Source organism: Rhinolophus sinicus, linkage group LG04, assembly GCF_036562045.2.
Source record: "Rhinolophus sinicus isolate RSC01 linkage group LG04, ASM3656204v1, whole genome shotgun sequence".
In the NCBI taxonomy this organism is placed as follows: Eukaryota; Metazoa; Chordata; class Mammalia; order Chiroptera; family Rhinolophidae; genus Rhinolophus; species Rhinolophus sinicus.
The window spans coordinates 94,617,121-94,637,297 of NC_133754.1; the positions used below are offsets into that span (position 1 = coordinate 94,617,121).

Below are 20,177 nucleotides of genomic sequence, written 5' to 3' on the forward strand. Positions count from 1 at the left end.
CTTCAGGTGCTGCAACGGGACTTCAGTTCCACGTGGGTTGGCAGGACCATGGGGAGCTCAGCAGACAACTCTTGACAACTGTCCATACAGGATCTGAGCATGTCCCGTCATACAGATTGCAATTCCTTGGGGTTATCCATCGATTGTGCATTGGGGCTGATGTAGTTCAGGCTAGCTACCTCCAAATTTGGCACCTTGATGTATTAAGTATCTTTAAGCTGAAGGAATTTTTAAAAACATCAGAAGCAGGAAGGTCACTCTGACCTACCTCCCCTCATGCTTCTTACCTGCAACAGATCATAAAACTCCTGTGAGAAAGTTCCCCTCATTGTACCAGGAGGAGGGAGGACATTTTTATCACCAGAGACAGGGAACTTGGGGCCGAGAGATCTGCACAAATAAACCCTGTTAAACCAACCCTTATCTTCCCAGTTACTTCTTCACCATTTACAACTCCTAGCCCAAACCCCTTTGTCTTGTCAATTCTTCACAAATGTATTGTCCTTTGTATAAAAGATATAAAAGCTTTTTGCTCTGGTCACGTCTTCAAGTATTCATTCTCTTATGAAGGCTCCCATATACATGCAAAAAAAAATTAATAAAATTTGTATGCTTTTCTCCTGTTCATCTCTCTGTCAGTTTAATTTTTAGACCTAGCCAGGGATCCTAAGATGGTTGAGGAAAATTTTTTCCTCCCCTACAGGGCAATGGACCTGCAGGAAGGGAGAGTGACTTTCTTGATCCTGGCTGAGGCCTATGCTTTCAGTTTGCACTGGACACTGCAAATTACATAACTGGACCTGGGTGCTGATCTTCTGAGAGCTCAGCTGGGGTAGTTTCCTGGGAGTGGGGAAGTCTTTGTTCTCTTCCATGTAGGCCTTCTTACATTATGGCAACTGGGTTTCATGAGTTTCAAGAAACCAAAGCAGAAGATGGAGAGCTCTTAAGACTCATCCTTGGAAGTTACACAGCATCACTTTTGCCACACATTTTACTCATCAAACAGTTACAGGAACACCAAGAATCAAGGGGAGAAGGGAATACACTTTACCTCTTAAGTAGTAGTGGCAAGGTCATAGGCAGAAGAGCATGTAGGATGGGAGAGACACCCAGTCTGCCATTCAGCTGAAAGCATCAAAGAGTATGGTAGTTAAAAACATAGCCTTTAGAGTCAGTCAGACCGGGGCTCAACTCTGCTCCACCACTGCTTCACAACTAAACTTACTTAGTTTCTCTAAGCTTCAGTTTCCTCATCTGTAAAATGAAGGTTCTTGTGAGGGTTAAATATGATATACACAGCACTTGGCATACTCTACATCCAACATATGGTAGCTATTATCACAATGGAGTCACAGAAGACCCTCTGATAGGATGGACAAAAGCTTCTATTGCCAAAAATAAAAGGGAAAAAGGAAACTTTAACAATTACAAACTCATTATACATTCTTTTGGGTAATATGTTTGACAGTGCTTGGAAATCAAGTTGGCTATGACTACGTATTTACCAAAGGCATGTTTGTTCTTGAGTACCTGAGAAGTGCTCATATTATTTGAAAACACAAATAGTTTAGGTGGAGGCAACATTGTAATATGAACCAATTTTCGGAACTTGACCAACAGTTGATTCTAATAGAGGAAGATAGAACATTAATATACTAAGCACCCTTCTCAGATATTGGGGCCCCACTGAAGAGAAAAAGGAGAGACTGGTCATTGAAGACACATCTCTTCTTGAATAGTATGGAGACGAAGAAATAAGCATTGGATGACTGATCTTTAGTTTAATTTAAAATAGTGCAGCAGAAACCGCCTCAGCAAATGTTAAAGAAATTTGATGTTTTATTATCTTCTATTTATTTTCTGACATGATGTGGAATGCAAACAATTGTGCGAAACCTGAGAATCGCTGACCTTTAGTTTCTGCCCAAGCACTTCTTACTTAAAACAGTAAAAAGAATATATACTTCCTCAGTGAACAACAAAAACTCTTTCTCCTCTAAGCCTAAAATTTTATTTGAATAAAAATAATCATTGCAATAATAATAAAATTAACATAACCTCTCAGGAAATCTGTCATTTTAATAACTGGAAATGAACCAATGAAGAGAAGGTGAAGAGAGACCCTTATGGCTAAATTGACTGAAACATTCTGCAACAATGGAGAAAGAATAATAAAATACAATTAAGGCTGAAAGTGACCTGAGGCTTTAAGTATCAGAGTAGTTAATGGGACATGAAGACCACATAAAGGTCAGCAGCTCAGAAGTGACCTCTTAGTTATAGTATATATGTTAAAAAAAGGACTTGAAACCTCTTTAAATGTGTATAACTTATCATTTGTGAAATGGAAATTGTTGCTCAACTTGCATTAAGATGAAATAGGATTTTTCATTTACTAAAATGACAAAGATTTCTACAAGGTAATAATCAGTGTTGGCAAGGGAGTGGTAAGAGAGGTAATTAGCCCAGAATACATCAAGTAGCTCAGGAAAGTCCATACCTCTTTGTTGAGCAATTATTGTTTTTTCAAAACTGACTTGAAAGAAAAGTTAAAGCTTTAAAAAATGAATATGTGCAAAAATGTTCATTACAGCAAGATATATATATATATATATATATATTATGGTATATATATATATATATATATATTATGGTATATATATATATATATATATATAATGGTATATATATATATATATATACACACACACACATACCATAAGGTTTTTATGTTGAAAAGATGAGGCCACTCTGACAGTATAACTTTGGGAACAGTCTAAATACCCAACAATAGGAGAAAGGTTTAATTACAGCACATCCCAGGAAGAAAATATGCTGCTCCTTAAAACTAAGTTTTAGAAGAGACTTGATGACACAGGAAAAATTCTTATAAAATGATATTGGTTAAAAAAAAGCAGATGTAAAATTATAAAGCATGACTCGTTTCACTAAGTGTCTTGAAATAAAACAAGTGGAAGAGGGAGAGGCATGGTGATTAGTTGGCAGAGACTACGTAGATCCCTCCAGACAACCCCCCAGTCTAAGAACCACTGTAATTTGACTCAACTCCAAAGAGGTGAGGTAGAAATATGGGGGCCAGAGCCCACCTCAGAAGCAGCAATGGGGTGCAGGGGCTCTTTAGTTGCTGGTTGACTTGGATTGAGACCCAATCATGGGATAAATAGGCAGGGTCTTGGACAACAATGCAGCTGGAAGAAATGTTATAAACAAAGGGCCTCTACAGGGACTGTTGTTGAGTGTGTCCTCCCATAGGGGACCAAGAAGTACCAAGTTTCTGAAGAAAGCCTACTGTGAACAGTGTAACGAGTAGCCATTTCTATCAGAAATTCTGCTTGTAATTAATGTCCATTGATAGGTATTGCACTAAATAGAAATTTGATATTGAATGTCAACTGTAATTGAAAAAAAAGACTCAATTGATCATAAAAAGTAAAAGTCAGTTGATGCGAAAAAAAAAAAAAAGAATTACACGTGCATTAAACAAGTGTACCTATTTTAAAAAAATTATTTAATGGTATCTCAATAAAAGGTAAATAGATTTCATAAGAAGATTCCAGATTTACTGACAGTGTAGTTTATTCTCCTGGAATATTAAGACTGCCCTCAGAATACCCAATATGTGTTTAATATTGATCAAGAGAGGCTGACCATCGTTCTAATTAAGATGTTAATCTGAGATTTTTTCAATGCCTGGTAGGAAACCTTGAATTTAAACAATAACATGCCATCTGCTATCAATTCTCACTAGAAATATAGTGAAATAAAAAATCATGAACACAGTATTTTTGCCACAAAGACTTCCAAGCTCTAATGAACATGTCACCTGGATTTTATGTAGAAAAGATGAGACCTCTGCAGCTCAAATAAACATCTTTACTTCTAAGGGGCTTGGGCTGGAAGATGACTTACAAAATAACATACAAATTGCGTGTATTCCTTGATAAAAACAAAACAAACAAACAAAAAAACCTGGAGTATCGCTCAGTTAAACAATAATAAAATAAGGTCTTAAAGTGTTCATATTTATATGCTAACTTACACCCTGCAAATAAAGGTGTTAGGGGAATCATAGTATATTTTTATTCTCTAGTAGTGCTCAAGTTTTTTGGAAGTAAGCATGGTGCAAATCTTAAGTGGGTAATGTTGCAGTCAAACAATATCATTGTGGTCTCCCTTACAGCTACAAAGCTGTCTTCAGGACTGCGCCAAAGTTCTGTTCATGGGTGAACGATGCATTCATTTAATAGCCAACAACTATTTATTGAGTGCCTGTTATGTACTAGGCACCGGGGAGTCAGTGGTGCGTGGAAGGCATGTGGTCCCTGGCCTCCTCCTGGTTACCTTCTAGTAAGGATGACAGACAAATACAAGTAAAGGAATAATAATTACCAAGACTATGAGAATGATGAAAAAAATAACTAGTTTAGACTCAATGTTCCAATGTGGTATCAAGTACTTAACTGGAACTTTAGAAGTATTTTTCTACTTAATGTCTTTACCGAATTTCACTGTGAGTGTGGAGGACTTTGAACTGAGCGGCTGTAGACCCACATGAAGCTGAAGTTTTCCCATAATGATTGGATTCGTTCAACAGCATGGTGTTCTTGTCTGGAAGAGCCACACACTGAACCACAGTGCACGTCACGGTGTATTGGAGATGATGTGGCTTCTGGTGATGCCCAATGGGACTCTAAGCGTGAAGTTTAACTGAGGTTAAAACCGGATAAGGACTGGACCACACTCTTGGGGTCTGGACCAGATTTCTCTCTCAGTGCTTACTGCTGAGTCTGCCTGTTCAGTTTGTGCTACACGCTGTCAGATGGGTCTAGTTTAGTACTGAACTTTCTTTCCTTTCTATCCTCTTAGACCAGGCGATATCCAGCCGTGTCTGAAGATATGTAACACGTAAGAGCCATCTTGACAGCCCACTTTTCCCTGTTATTCAAGTTCTGCTTGCTCTTTGCACTCCCTTCTACCTACCACATTTAAAAATAACAGAAATTGGGCACCTGGCATGGTATTTTTAAAAGAGGGATTCCTTGCCTGAGGTCCTAGAATAGGACCTTCGATGCTTCTATAACCCACCCATTAGATGGTAAATTGGAAGTATGTTAATTACAGAGCTCTTGACCAACTTTTTGTTTAATGGTAATTATGATAAAAAAAACTCTGTAGCTTTTTGAGAATAGGACTTGAAATTGATCCTGGGAATTCATAAAAATTACACCCTCCAAATTTCAGGGTTTTTTTCTTTTTCTTGCAACACCCCCAACAGCTTTCTTTTTGCATCCAGGATTAGAAAGTCACTTTCTACAAAAGTTCCCCAATCCCTACTTCCCATTCTCAAATGCTCAAATACATTATTTTCCCACTGTGTATTCCATAGTACCCCATTTTTCCTTTAGCAAAGCACTTGTTACATTTATTTTCAACTCATGGTTAACTGTGATTGTTTCTCACTGCGGGGCAGTCAGTGTGATAAGAGCAGAGACCACATATTTCCTCTTCGTTGTCTGTTTAGCACCAAATGCAATAGAATTTAGACTGTATTTGTGAAATGGATTAAAAACGGAATGAACGAATGAATGAATGAATGAATGAATGAATGAATGAATGAATGAATGAATGAAAACATACAATTGGTTTTCACCTTTAGGAACAGCAAGCAATGTACAACCTCCCAGGGCCCTTAGATGCTATTATTGATTACGGCAGCTCCTTCAGGATGCAGAAATAGAAGCACAAGACCAAAATCTCTGTTAGGAGATGCACAGTAGAAGGGAGCAGCAGCTACCATTGCATCTCTACTTGCTTCAAGTGTCACAGGAAAGTGCCTCAGGAAATAGCTCAGGCCTCAGGATGAACCAGTCACAGGTCATTTTCAATCTAGCCCAAATACACATTACCACAGAACAAGTTCTCCAAAGCATTTTTAAATAACCAATCACTTTGCTTAGTGACTAACGTTGTAAAGCTTTGGGGATTTCTCTGTACTTTTTAGACTATTTCAAATAAAAATTAAGGATGGGACAGAGATATAGGTGTGGAGAGTCAGAAGCAACCCACCAAACCAATCTGACAATCCTTAAATGCATTATTTTAATTCAGTATCTAATTAAGAAGGATTCTGTGAGAATTGACTCAACTTATGCTGTGAATGAAGTGTGCAGATTTGCTACACAATGGAAGCAAAAGTTTGTGGGTGTTTATCCATATTCTCATGTATGGTTCCAATAGGAACCTCAAATCACCTCCCTAAGAAATTGGTGGGAAAAAACAAATAAGCAAACAAACAATTAAAAAATCAGCAGAGGACCTAAATAGACATTTCTCCAAAAAGGACATACAGATGGCCAATAGACATACGAAAAAATGCTCAATGTCACTAATCATCAGAGAAATCCAAATAAAATCCACAATAAGTTATTACCTCACACAAGTCAGAATGGCTATCATCAACAAGACAAATAAAAACAAGTGTTGGAGAGGCTGTGGAGAAAAAGGAACCCTCATACACTGTTGGTAGGAATGCAGATTGGTGTAGCTGCTATGTAAGACAGGGTGGAGGTTCCTCAAAAAATTAAAAATAGAATTACCATATGACCCAGCAATCCCTCTCCTCTGTATATACCAAAAAAAATCTGAAAACATTTATCTGTAAAGATATATGTGCTCCAATGTTCATTGCAGCTTTATTTATGGTGACCAAGACATGGAAACAACTGAAGTGTCCTTTGATAGGTGATTAGATAAAGAAGATGTGGTACATATACATGATGGAATACTATTCTGCCATAAAAAAGATGAAATAATGCCATTTGTGTGACATAGATGGATCTTGAGATTATTATGTTAAGCAAAATAAGTCAGACAGAAAAAGTTGAGAACCATATGATTTCACTGATATGTGGGATATAAAACTGAAAGCAACAAAGGAACAAGACAATCCTAAGAAAAACGAACAATACTGGAGGTATCACGCTCCCTGACTTTAGCTTGTATTACAGGGCAACAATAATCAAAACAGCATGGTATTGTCAGAAAAACAGACACACAGACAAATGGAATAGAATTGAGAACCCAGAAATAAACCCACATAAATATGGACAGATAATTTTTGACAAAGAAGCCAAAAACATACAATGGAGAACAGACAGCCTCTTCAATAAATGGTGCTGGGAGAATTGGAAAACCACATGCAAAAGAATGAAACTAGACTGCTATCTGTCACTATATACCAAAATTAACTCAAAATGGATCAAAGACCTAAACAGAAGACCTGCAACAATAAACTGCACAGAAGAAAACATAAGTACTGAACTTATGGACCTTAGGTTCAAAGATCATTTTATGAATTTGACTCCAAAGGCAAGGGAAGTAAAAGCTAAAATGAATGGAATTATATCAAACTGAAAAGCTTCTGCACAGCAAAAGAAACCATTGACAAAATAAAGAGGCAACCAACCAAATGGTAGAAAATTTTTGCAAACAACGCCTCTCATAAGGGGCTTATATCCAAAATATATAAGAAACTCATACAACTCAACAACAACAAAAAAAAAACAATCCAATTAAAAAATGGGCAAAGGAACTGAAAATTCATTTCTCCAAAGAGGACATACAAATGGCCAATAGACATATGAAAGGATGCTCAACATCACTAATCATCAGAGAAATGCAAATCAAAACCACAATGAGATATCACCTCACCCCAGTTAGAATGGCTATCATTAACAAGACAAATAGTAACAAGTGTTGGAGAGGCTGTGGAGAAAAAGGAACCCTCATACACTGTTGGTGGGAATGCAGACTGGTGCAGCCACTATGGAAGGCAGTGTGGAGGTTCCTTAAAAAATTACGAATAGAATTACCATATGACTCAGCAATCACTCTCCTGGGTACATACCCCCAAAATCTGAAAACATTTATCCATAAAGACATATGTGCTCCAATGTTCATTGCAGCTTTATTTACGGTGGCCAAGACATGGAAACAACCAAAATGTCCTTCAATAGATGAATGGATAAAGAAGTTGTGTATATACACAATGGAATACTATTCTGCTATAAGAAAAGGTGAAATAGTACCATTTGCGACAACATGGATGCATCTCGAGATTATAATGCTAAGTGAAATAAATCAGATACAAAAAGCAGAGAACCATATGATTTCATTGATATGTAGTATATAAAACTGAAAACAACAAAGGAACAAGACAAACAAATGAGAAACAAAAACTCATAGACACAGACCATAGTTTAGTGGTTACCAGAGGGTAAGGGGGATGGGAGGTTGTAGAAGAGGGTAAATGGGATCAAATATATGGTGATAGAAGGAGAACTGACTCTGGGTCATGAACACACAATGTGATATATAGATGACGTAATACAGAATTGTACACCTGAAATCTATGTAATTTTACTAACCATTGTCACCCCAATAAACTTTAATTAAAAAAAAATTGGTGAAACACTGGATTCTCTTGGGGGTTCTGTCTTGTCTTCTGTGGTGCAAGTCTGCTTTGAAATATTCTCTTCCTTCCATGCAATGTAGGGAATTCTCCATCTTTCTCCTGTGAGAGCAGTGCCATCAATTTTATGTTTCTATGTCTCTTGTATTTCCTCTTGTTTCTAATTGGCTACTGAATAGATTAATTTAATGGGAAAACATTTAATGTGCCTGTTGTCTTTTACCTGAGGAAGTTTTTCTGTCTGTTCCTCTTTCTCTGCTTACCTGATTTTGTGTGTTCTTTCTGCTGAAATCGTGGTGAAAATTATGCATGTCTCCCTGGCACTTTGCCTAGAAAGAAGCAATTTTCAGATTGAATTTACTTTTTAAAAAAATCTCTTTATCTACATGGAAGTTATTGACTGTGCTACTGTATTTCCTATGATGTATGATCAAAAAGTCCCAGTGGCTGCAAGTGGCCTTGGGTTGTGTTATTTAACTCTTTCATGCCCAGCACACGTGGATTATATATAATCATTAATGCTAACTAACCCTCATCTTCCTTCTCCACTGTGTTAAGGAAGGTTTTAATGTTTTGAACTAAACGCAATTCATGTCAAGTCATTGCTTACTTGAAGTCTTTAGTTCATTCAAACTATATTGAGTGTATACTATGTGCCAGGCACTAAATCCTCGTGATACCAAGTCCAATAAGAACAAAAATGACAGGTTAATGAAGGAGATGGAAAATAAAACAATAAATTAAAACGCAGCATGGTAAGTGTTGTAACCGAGATCATTATAGGGCTTGGGCACTTGATTCAGACTGGACATTTCCCTAAAGAGTATTTTGTTTTGTTTTGGTTTGTTTTTTACCATCTTAACCATTTTTGAAATATAATTCAGTAATGTGTTCATATTAAAAGTATAATTTTGAGAAAAGGATGAGAGGCTTTACTCCATATCTTTGTGTGTGTGTGTGTGTGTGTGTGTGTAAACAGCAATCTTGATAATATTAGTATATTTGCTTTGAGTGATGCTGTCTCCCTCACTCTTTGGTGTTTGTCCCTCTTGCCATCCTATGGTATTGAAAGCAACTATTCTAATATAGTTACAGAGTTTTATTGGCTGATCTCCAACATACTTAATGTTTCTACTCCTATGTTTTGGTCATGCTTTTCCCCTTCCCTGAAACACCCTCCCCTTCTTTTCCACATATCCATGGCTTTGGGTGACCTGCCCCTCAAGGCCTCAGGCAAACCCCACCTGAAATCTGCTTTCTTTGATGCTCAGTTCACCTACTTTAAGGACTTTGCTCATAGATGATGATCATAGTAACTTACGAGTTTTTGGAACTTGGCATATGTTACCTTGGAAAGTTATTCAGACATTAAATATAAGTCTTACCTACTAAGTTACAAATCTCTTGAGGAAAACAACCATGTTTTAATAATAAATCACATGTGATTAGAACTTTAAGAATGCATTTAAAATTTACTGAGAACTTAGTGTGTGCACAGCACTGTATTCAACATAAGGACATGATGACACAGATCCTCTCCTGGAGAACCTCGTTATCTAGTGCTTTCATATACACTATTACATTTCCTTTAAAAAACATTTGCAATAGTTACAGAAGACATTATTATCCCAATTTTATGATACGGATATGGAGACTGAGGAAACTAAGTGGTCTGCAATGGTAAAGCCAAGACCGGTGCTATTTTCTAAGGAGATGCAACATGGCATATTGGAGGGATTATGGGATCCTGGAGAAATAATGCTCAGGATTCTCACTCTGGTAGTTGCCATCTGGGTGGATTTGGAAAAGTTATTTAATATTTCAAAGTTTCAATGACCTCATCATGTCACCCATGAATGATAGTGTCTATTGTATAGACTTGTTGGAAAGGTTACATGAAATCATGAGTAGTGTCCAGTGCCTAGTGAGCCCTCAACAATGATAGCGGCTGCTGCTGCCACTACCACTATTGCTGCCACTACTGCTACTAGTACTACTACTGCCCAGTAGTCCCCCTGTATTCATGGTTTTGCTTTCTACAGTTTCAGTTACCTGTGATCAACTGCGGTCCAAAAATGTTAAATGGAAAATTCCAGAAATAAAAAATTCATAAATTTTAAATTGAACACTATGCTGAATAGCATGATGAAATTTCACTTTGTCCTGCCCAGGTCATGAATTACCCCTTTGTCCAGTATATCCATGCTGTATGCACTCCCACCTGTTAGTCACTTAGTAGCTGTCTCAGTTATCAAATTGACAGTTGAGGTATCACAGTGCTTGTGTTTAAGTAGCCTTTATTTTACTTCATAATGACTCCCAAAGGAAAAAATAGTGACTGGCAATTCAGACATGCTATAGAGAAGCCATAATATACTTCCTTTTGGTGAAAAGATACGTATGTGTATGTATAGGAAAACACATAGCATGTACAAGGTTCAAAACTATCCACGGTTTCAAGCATCTGCTGGGGAAGGGCTGTCTTGGAACTTACAATGTCTGAGAATTACATTTGCGAATTCATCCTAGAAAAGTGCTACATACCTCATTGCTGACTATCACTATAGTCACCTTCGAAGTGCTCCCCTTGGGAAGCTATGCACTGAAGCCAGTACCTACTCCTCCCTTCAAAGCAATTTTGGAACTCTTTTTCTGGAATGGCCATCAGAGCTGTCGTCGTATTACCCTTGATGTCCTGAATGTCACCAAAATGTCTTCCTTTCAATATTTCCTTTATCTTCAGGTAAAGAAAGAAGTCATTGGGGCCCAGATCAGGTGAGTAGGGAGGGTGTTCCAATACAGTTATTTGTTTACTGGCTAAAGACTCCCTCACAGACAGTGTTGTGTGAGCTGGTGCATTGTCGTCATGCAAGAGCCATGAATTGTTGACAAAACTTCAGGTCGTTTTTGTCTAACTTTTTCAAGCAGCCTTTTCAGCACTTTCGAATAATAAACAGGTTAACTGCCCAGTCGGTACAAATTCATAATGAATAATCCCTCTGATATCAAAAAAGGTTAGCAACATCATTTTGACTCTGGATTTGGACTGACAGAATTTTTTGGTAGTGACTTCCATTGTGCACTTTAACGCTTTGTTTCAGGGTCGTACTGGTACACGCATGTTTCATCATTAGTAATAACGTGTACCCAAACCAATAACGTTGCCCCAAACATCGTCATGCCTCTCCAAAAGGTCTTGGCAAACTTCAACTCTCCGTTGCCTTTGTTCATCAGTGAGCTCCTTTGGGACCATTTTTGCACACACCTTTCTCATGCCAAGATTTTCAGTTAAGATTTTCCGAACTGTTTCTTTATCAATGTTTAGTTGGTCTGCTATGCTTTTCACAGTCAGCCAACAATTTGGATGCACAATTTGACAAATGTTTGCAATGTTTTCATCAGTTCTGCTCGTTACTGGCCGCCATAACCTCTGTTCATCAATGACGCGTCCTCTCCCCTCAGAAAAATGTTTAATTCATTTGTATACTGCCATTTTCTTAAGGGCATTATCCCCATAAACTTGGACTAACATGTCGCTGATTTCACTTTCCACTCTTGCCAAGTGTAACAAGAAATTTAATGTTTGTTTGTTCCTCTAATTCAAGCTCTGACATTCTCACCAGGACACACAAAAACACGCAACAACAATAATGAATGCCACTCAGCAAGACACCGCCACATATCAACACAAACACAGCTGTGAGACACTGATATACAAAGATTCTGTAACCTTATCAAGCTGTTTGTACACTGCTGCTAATGTAAGTGCATGGTGGCAAGTTCATGAACTTAATTGTCAGACCTTGTATGCCCCACAGATTAGGGGGAGATACTGTACTGCTTACTTGTACCACTGTTATACGTTCTATGCCTATGATGCATCTCCAGTGCCTAGCACACGAAGGTACTCTTTAATTGTGTTGCTTTTTGCATTTGCACACTAGCCAGAAGCAGGGCTGACACCCAGACAGCGCATGTCAGCACAAGTACCAATTCTTTACAGTTGGTATCCATTCTGACTGAGCAAGTGTCTATCCTGATTGGCTGTTGCCTTTGCTACCGTAATTGTGAAATATTTCGCACAATACTCCTGTCTGGAAGTATCGTGGGACAATTGCTTCATGCATTTTACCTCGTATAGGTAACCACACATAATTAGTGGCTCTATCTTCCTCCATCAGCCAATACTTGCCATAGAGAAGCATGCCACTCAAACACAATCATTAGGCTAACACAGTTCTGAAGAACGTTCACAATACTTGGCACATTACCCATTTGGAGCCAACCATGTGCAGGGATTCTTTATATCAGGCACCTGTGTATCAGGGAAATGCCTTGAAGTTGGGTTTAATCAACAACCAGCCATGGGATTCATTTCCTTATCGCTCTGGTTCAGGAATTTCTATTTGGCTATATTTCTGACATGTCAGACATTTCCCACACGTCGTTCAATTTAATTTAATTTATGATCCTTGCTCAATAATCGTGACTCCAGGTTAATAGATGCTTTGAAAAGTGTAGCAAGTGGGCCTTTCAGACATCTCTGATAGAGCTGCTTTTCCAGGCATCAGGGCATTTTCTACTGTACCCTTGGCCTTAACACAACCAGAAGAGGTGGACAGAAAAGGAACCTCATTAAACATCTGTAGGCTATGAAAATATGAAACCACTGAGCCAGATGGGGCCATAACCTGCATTAATATTGCTCTTTTGAGTAAGGTCACGTGTGCCCATGGCACAAGTGTAAACGCACACAGAGGCTTTTAAAATTGCCTCTGTCTCAGGTGCCAGGGAACTGGTTCCTGGCAATAACAGCTTCTGTGACTCCTACTGCAGTATTCCTCTGACAAAGAAAGTATTGTCAAAATCCAAGCTGGGAGCATGTGCTGCTTGGAAGAGCAGTAACAGAGATCAAGGAGCATGAAATGCAACTGTGCACTTGTAATGAAATTGCCCTTACTTACCGCCTGGTTAGTACTCGTGATTGCCACGGTATGCCTCTGCAATCACTCTCAGCATAATGAAAAATAGCAGCAAACTTTAGCTTTTCAGATGGCTCGTATCAGGAGTAGATAGAAGTGTTTTCAAGGCCGAGGTGGTAATGAAGAGGAATCCATGATGCAGAGAATAGCAATTGATGCTTATTCATGGATAAAGGAGAGATATATTAGCTGGAGGACTTCCCACACACAAGTCTTAGTGATTTAATGTCTCTGCTCAAATGTCAACAATGTACTGTGTTTCTGACTATCCTATCTTCCTGAGAGATTGTATCATTTTCTTTGAGAAGTAATATAGCTTTACTGCAGATGAGAGTCAAGAAAGGTACAACTTCTGGAATAGAATTTAATCGCGTGTGCGCACGCGTGCATACACAAACACACACACATACACACATACACAAACACACACACACACACTCCGTGAAACAGGGATTCCACTTCTAGGTATTTATCCTAAGGAAATGCACATATATGTATGTTGCAAATATTTAATTATAATGTTATTCGTTGCAACATTTTCTGTTTTTTAAGAGTAAAACCATAGACCACCCAGATGTCTAACAATAAAAAATTAGTTACATAAATCATGGCACTTCTATATAATGGAACAGCATGTAGCAAAAGAATTGTTTGTAGAGAAAATTCAAGGACAGGAAAAGAATATTTTTAATGTACTTAAATCTATATGTATATATACCAATAAATGGTAAAAAACTATATATATATATATATATATATATATATATATATACATATATGTATATAAAATGTGAACAATGATTATTTTAGGTGGTAGATTTTGGTTTCTTGTTTTACTTTTTTGCTTAATGATATAAGAAAATACTTTTATAAGAAAAATGTTTGTTTATAGACAAAAAAGAGAAAAATGATAACTACAAAAATAGTGTGAGGTCCTCTTGTGTCTCGGTTGCTGCCGTGCCTTCCAGACTGAGGAAGACCTGAAAACTTCGGGGCCATGTGAGTCATGGCTATGGCCTCATTGGCAAGCAGGAGAAGCACCCAGGAGGCCGAGGTAATGCTGGTGGCACGCATCACCACAGGATCAACTTTGACAAATACCACCCAAGTTACTTTGGGAAAGTTTGTATGAGGCATTACCACTTAAAAAGGAACTAGAGCTTCTGCCCAACTGGATAAACTGTGGGCCTCGGTCAGTGAGCAGACATGGGTAAATGCTGCCAAAAATAAGACTGGAGCTGCTCCTATCATTGCGATCAGGCTATTCCAAAGTTCTCGGGAAGGGAAAGCTCCCAAAGCAGCCTGGCATGGTGAAGGCCAAATTCTTCAGCAGAAGAGCTGCGGAGAAGATTAAGGGTGTTGGAAGGGTCTGTGTCCTGGTAGCTTGAAGCCACACGGAAGGAAGTTCATTAAATGTGCAAGTGTTTTTTCTGTTTTTTGTGTGTGTTTTTTTAAGTAGGTGTGTGCGTCAGTTTTTAATATATGTCATTATAGACTGGTAGAGCTTACTACTCATCTACACATGTGACTATGATTTCATGTCAATATGTGATGTATGATTAACTTTTAATTTTATCTGAGGTTATTGTTTTCCTTTGGCTGTGCACAGAAAAGAACTCGACAGAGCCACACAAGAATGCTGTCCTTTCAAGGGGTTCTTTATCTTCATTTGTATTTACACCATAATGGATAACTTACCACTTCCCAAACATACCCCATATTTTCCCATACTGTTGTAGACTGCTTCCTCCCCTTGGAAAAGGTACCTTTTCTCATCCATTCTTACAAAGTCTACTCATTCATCAAGGACTAGTTCAAACCTTGTTTGTATGATTTGCTCTAAGTCTCCTCATTCATGCACATACTTTAATTTTTCATCTTTTCAGACTTTTGACATTTCACACTATGAGTTGTGTCCATATTTTATCTTCTCTAATATATTGTAAGCTTACAGAAGGCCAAGACTTTACTCATCTTTGTGTATTCATAAAATGGGAGGCATTGACAACATAGCTGGTTAAATATTCACTGAATATGGAAATGAATGGCCCTTTTTTTCAGAATACAGAGATTGACATATGTCTGATATGAATGTTGATAGCACTGATGTGAATGTAGTTCCCTGGCTATTTTGTGATTTCTAAAGTATTTTCAGGCTTAATTAGCACTCACTTTTTGAAATTGGCCTTAATGTAATATATGACTCAATAAGCATTTATGTAAAACAGACACTGCAAGGGAGGCACTCTGAAGTACTATAACAACCAGTTTATAGACTTTTCCAGGAGAATCTCATCTCTAAGGACTCACTGGAGCAAAGGTTAGGGACATGGCTGCTGGAAATGGCCATCTTCTGACACGTGGTACTGAGCCCTCTTTCTATGCCCCCAAGGTGGTTCTGTGAAGATCCTCTCTGAAAGCTTCCAAAATGACATCTTAGGTTGGAAGCACTTTGCAAACCATAAAGGGCAAGGCAAATGTTAGTTGAAATGATTACTATTCAGAGAAATCTTTTGCAAAATGCTTGTGGCATGAACCTTCTCATTCGAGAAAGTGAGTTTGGCAGGCCTGAGTTGGTGCCGCACTGGTTGTTTTCCTTTTGTATTAGAGAACATACTTCAGGGACCTGCCCTTTGTGGAAAATGACTTGTTTTGTAAATGTCAGTGACTCCAAACTATCTCTAAGGGGGATTCTCATCATATACACATCAGAGGCTTAGCCAGGATACTCTGTCACTTGAGGACGACACTAAAGTCCACTCCTCCATTAGGACTGCCACTCGGACCTTCCAGTTCTAGGAGTGCTTTCAGATGATGAGCCCACACCTTTTACAGAGTCCTCACCTGCCCCCAGAATAAAGGAGACTCTGATTAGAGCCTGCAATTGGCAAACGTTTTAGTAGCTATGTTCGCATTTCTTCATACAATTGTTCACAAAATGAATTCAAATGTGGTTCCATTTGTAGACAGTTCTTAAATAGTGGACTCTAAGATTAGCCTTAATCCCTTTGAGAATTAGTTCTATTTATGGTTCACAATGTGACATCCTAGTTTGGAAAAGAGAAAAAGAAAAAAAAATAGAAAAATATACATATATAAATATGTATATACATATATAAATATGTATGTACATATATATATATATATGTATGTATACACACACACACACATTCTCTGAAACATTTTAGAGAAGCATTTTCTATTTTGTGAGATTTCTTAAAAATTCTGGGAGCATGATGAAGCTGCCTTGCTTCCCAGCATGATGCCACAAAGAAGGCAGAGGTGATAGAACTTGAAAACTGCTCCAAAGTGGAAACCAGAAGGAAAAGAGATTCTTGAAACAGTCAGAGACTGCAGAAGCACAAAAGAAGGTAAGAGTACTTTAAAAACAAATAAAATTTAAAGCAAATTCAGTCATTTAGATATTCCTTCACCTTGTCCAATTTGAGAAATGGTAAATACGGACTATTATAGTTAGGAGATACTAGTATCCTGCCCCTTAGGGAAACTCCTAGGGAGTTTCCGCCCTAACTCTTTCTTCCACACTATTACTGCAGACTTTTGCTTTGCAGTGTTACCAGAAAACAAAATCCCCAATGTTATGGAAAGCAAAATGTGCAAGCTAACCAGCCACCATGAGAAGGTCCTGTGATCAATGGATTCAGAGACTGAAGAAATGTGTCCAGACAGATGGATCGAATTTCCTGTTCAGGAAACGGCCCAGCCAGGAGCGCTGGCTGCTCCACACTCTGCCCGTTTTAAGGCTGTCCACTTGCTGCCATAGCCTCAATCACTTAGAGTTAAAGTACTAGTTGAATTGTTGTTAATCTTTCCCAGTGTGGTTCTATCTCAACTAAATCCTTTTTGTTTCTTTTAAGTGGTTTGAAGTGAAAAATAATGAAATTACCGAAGTAATAGAGAGGGTATTTGTGGGGACAGAGCCCCAGAGAGCAGTTTCCAGGCTCTCGGCCTCATGTGGAAAGGTACCAGCTCAGGTAGTAAATGGCCATCAACTGTGATTGGATGGCCATCAGCTATGACTAGTTAGATAGCCATCAGCTATGGCCGTCAGCTGTAACCATTGAGCCATTGGCCACTAATATAACTGCCACAGCTACGTTGGGGAGTCGAGTCAAGGAGAAAGTCGGTCGGTTGGCAGAAAGCAGACAGCAGGTCGCACGTCGTGTGAACCCAGCCGCCAGTGAGACTATAGTGGTATGACTCACCTACCTATGACTCCGTGGGTGTTCCTTTTTGGCCTCACCACATCCTGCATTCTTGTGTGGGGAGCGGGAGCAGAGACCCCGAAGGCTGCCCCGCATGACAGTATTTTTCCTTCTAAACCTGCATATTTTTTAGAGTAAAAGCCTTGCTATTAATAATTTCTCCAGGAAAATAGGCATATACCAAAACTGTCCAGGAAATTTCCCTTTCTCTCTCTATTTCTCTCCCTCTCTCTCCCTTTCTTTCTTCTTTCCCATGGAAGAAAAAAACTATGAAAGACTTTGAAATGAACCAGAAAGATTATTGGGTATCTTCAATGGGAAACCAGGTGCTGTCTAAGCACATCCTTCCAAATTAATTGATTTGGGGGAAATCTCTGCACCTTTCATTGTTTCTGATTTACTGTATATCTCTTTGAGTTATATAAAACTGAAAACAATGGAGATAATTCTTGTGTCTAGAGATACAAATAAATTTTGTCTGGTAGAAATACAATTGATTTCCTCCTCCCTTCTTTCCAGTAATCCAATTTCACAACTGTTTATAAATTCATTTCAACATTACTTATTGCTAATATATCTGTGTTATTTTGAATTCACCTTTGAATTGGTTGTAACTTCTTACTGGTTCTCTCATTAATGAATAAATTAACTAAGATTTTTGATACGTGTTGACATATGTTAACATGTGTAGAATTTTATCTTTTAATAATATTCCTTAACACCTTTTTTTTTCTTCTACTTCTTTTTTTCCTCAGATTATCTAGGGCCCAACAAACTCTCCATTTCACTATAACAATGTCCCTCTTTGGTGAAAGAGATCACTATCAACTGGAAGCAAGAACAGAAGCAGAGAGACCATTCAGAGCCTATTGTAATAGTCCCAGTCCTGGATGAGGGACCATGGACTGAGATTAATGTACTCTGACTGTAAGTAGATGAACGCCTTAAAGAAAAAGCTGACAGAATTCACTGATTGAGTGGATGTGAGGTATAAAGGGAAGAGTGAAGCCAAGGAAGTCCCTCAGCTTTGGGATGATTAATGGGCTAATTGTTGATGCTGTTTGTAGAGATTGGAAAGACTAGGAATGGGGGTGGAACTGAAACATTTACTCACCCAATTGCTGAGAATCTTGACAACTTATAGCTTGTAGGTGAGTTTGCATTCCTGATGCTGGACCTCAGCAGACCAAGGTCACACCCCCTTCTTTATCCAATGATGGAATGATGTAGGGAGAAGACCCAATTTGATACAATTCTAAATAGCCATCCCAGTTCTGGGGCTCCCTGTGGGACAACCTGAGACCTTTGCTATGATGGCAGCAGAAACTTGTTCCTCTGCCTAATCCTTCTGTGAACACTCCCTCACAGGTGTGGATCCTGAAGGCAATCTGCAATAAATGTCTTCCCTGTCAATCTCCATTAAAGAGACTACTCCCTTGGAGCCCAACCTACTTCATAGTTCAAAATCAGTTCTTTCACAGGTCATCTTCCACACTTCTGCAAAAGGTTATGCAAAATAGATTTGATGGTACACCCTCAAGGAGTGGATCACACTCCTTATCTCACCCCAAAATACAAAAAAAATTTTTTTTTTCTAAGAAATTAATGGCTTTCAATTGTCCATTGCCAGCCTCCTTCAAGACATCTCACAATCTGGCTTCTATATTTTCAGCGTCTTCTCTCACCATCTCACTGTAACCCCCACCACAACCTAGGTTTTTAATTGTAGTACCCATTTACTGTTTCCTGGAAACTATGTTTTCACAACACCGCTCTTTCATCAAATTTCCTGAAAGCTCTCCATCTATCTTACATTCTTCTCACAGTGGTAAAATTATGCATACTCCAAAACCTAGTTCAAAGCCAAACTCCAAAATCTATCAGTCTTTCATGAAACCTTCCCCAGTTTTCCCCAAAAGTTCACATCACTTTTTGTGTTCCCATCGCACTCTGTATAACATGTTATCTCTGTTGTTTAGATGTCTGTTGATCCAGCTATGCCGTGAGGTCCCTGAAGGCAGAGAACATCTGGCCAGCACAGTGCCAGGAGCATTGTAGGATTAAGACCCTGCTTTCTTGATCTCTTAAGTTATCCATCTCTATCCTTATGTTTCCAACAGAAATAAAGTGAATGCTCTTTGTCCTAGATTTGGTCTTTTACCCTCAGTTGCTTCATCTCTTTCCCTACTCTGAACTGGGCAAAAGAATGTCAAAGTCCTCCTCTTTACCCCTGGATCTAACTCTGAGAAACTCCAATAGTTTTATTCCTTTCTCCTGGCCCCATCCTGCCCCCTTTTTTTTTTTTTCTCAGCAAAATCACATCTAACACCAAAGGTCACTAGCTGAACTGAAATTCTAAAGTACAGGTGTGTTGAAGAGATGTCCTGGAGCCTCAGCTGCCTCTTTTCTCCCCACCTGCTATGTCCCCAAGAGTATGCACCCCCTTTAGGTCTTGTAAATGTATGATCCTTCAAATTC

At 38.5% G+C, this 20,177-nt stretch overlaps 1 long non-coding RNA gene and 1 pseudogene across 3 annotated transcripts in view; both read left to right on the forward strand.

Moving 5' to 3' along the window:
• LOC141571309 (uncharacterized) overlaps positions 1 to 19,847 on the forward strand; it is a 29,721-nt gene extending 9,874 nt beyond the window's left edge. For 2 of the 3 annotated variants that reach the window (XR_012496074.1, XR_012496072.1), the window contains 2 exons: positions 16,732 to 16,844; positions 18,455 to 19,847. This is a non-coding gene — a long non-coding RNA (uncharacterized LOC141571309). The remainder of the gene's footprint in view (positions 1 to 16,731; positions 16,845 to 18,454) is intronic. The other variant, XR_012496073.1, reaches the window with a different exon arrangement.
• Positions 890 to 14,946, forward strand: LOC141571230 (large ribosomal subunit protein uL15-like; annotated as a pseudogene).
• Positions 19,848 to 20,177: the final 330 nt, after the last annotated feature.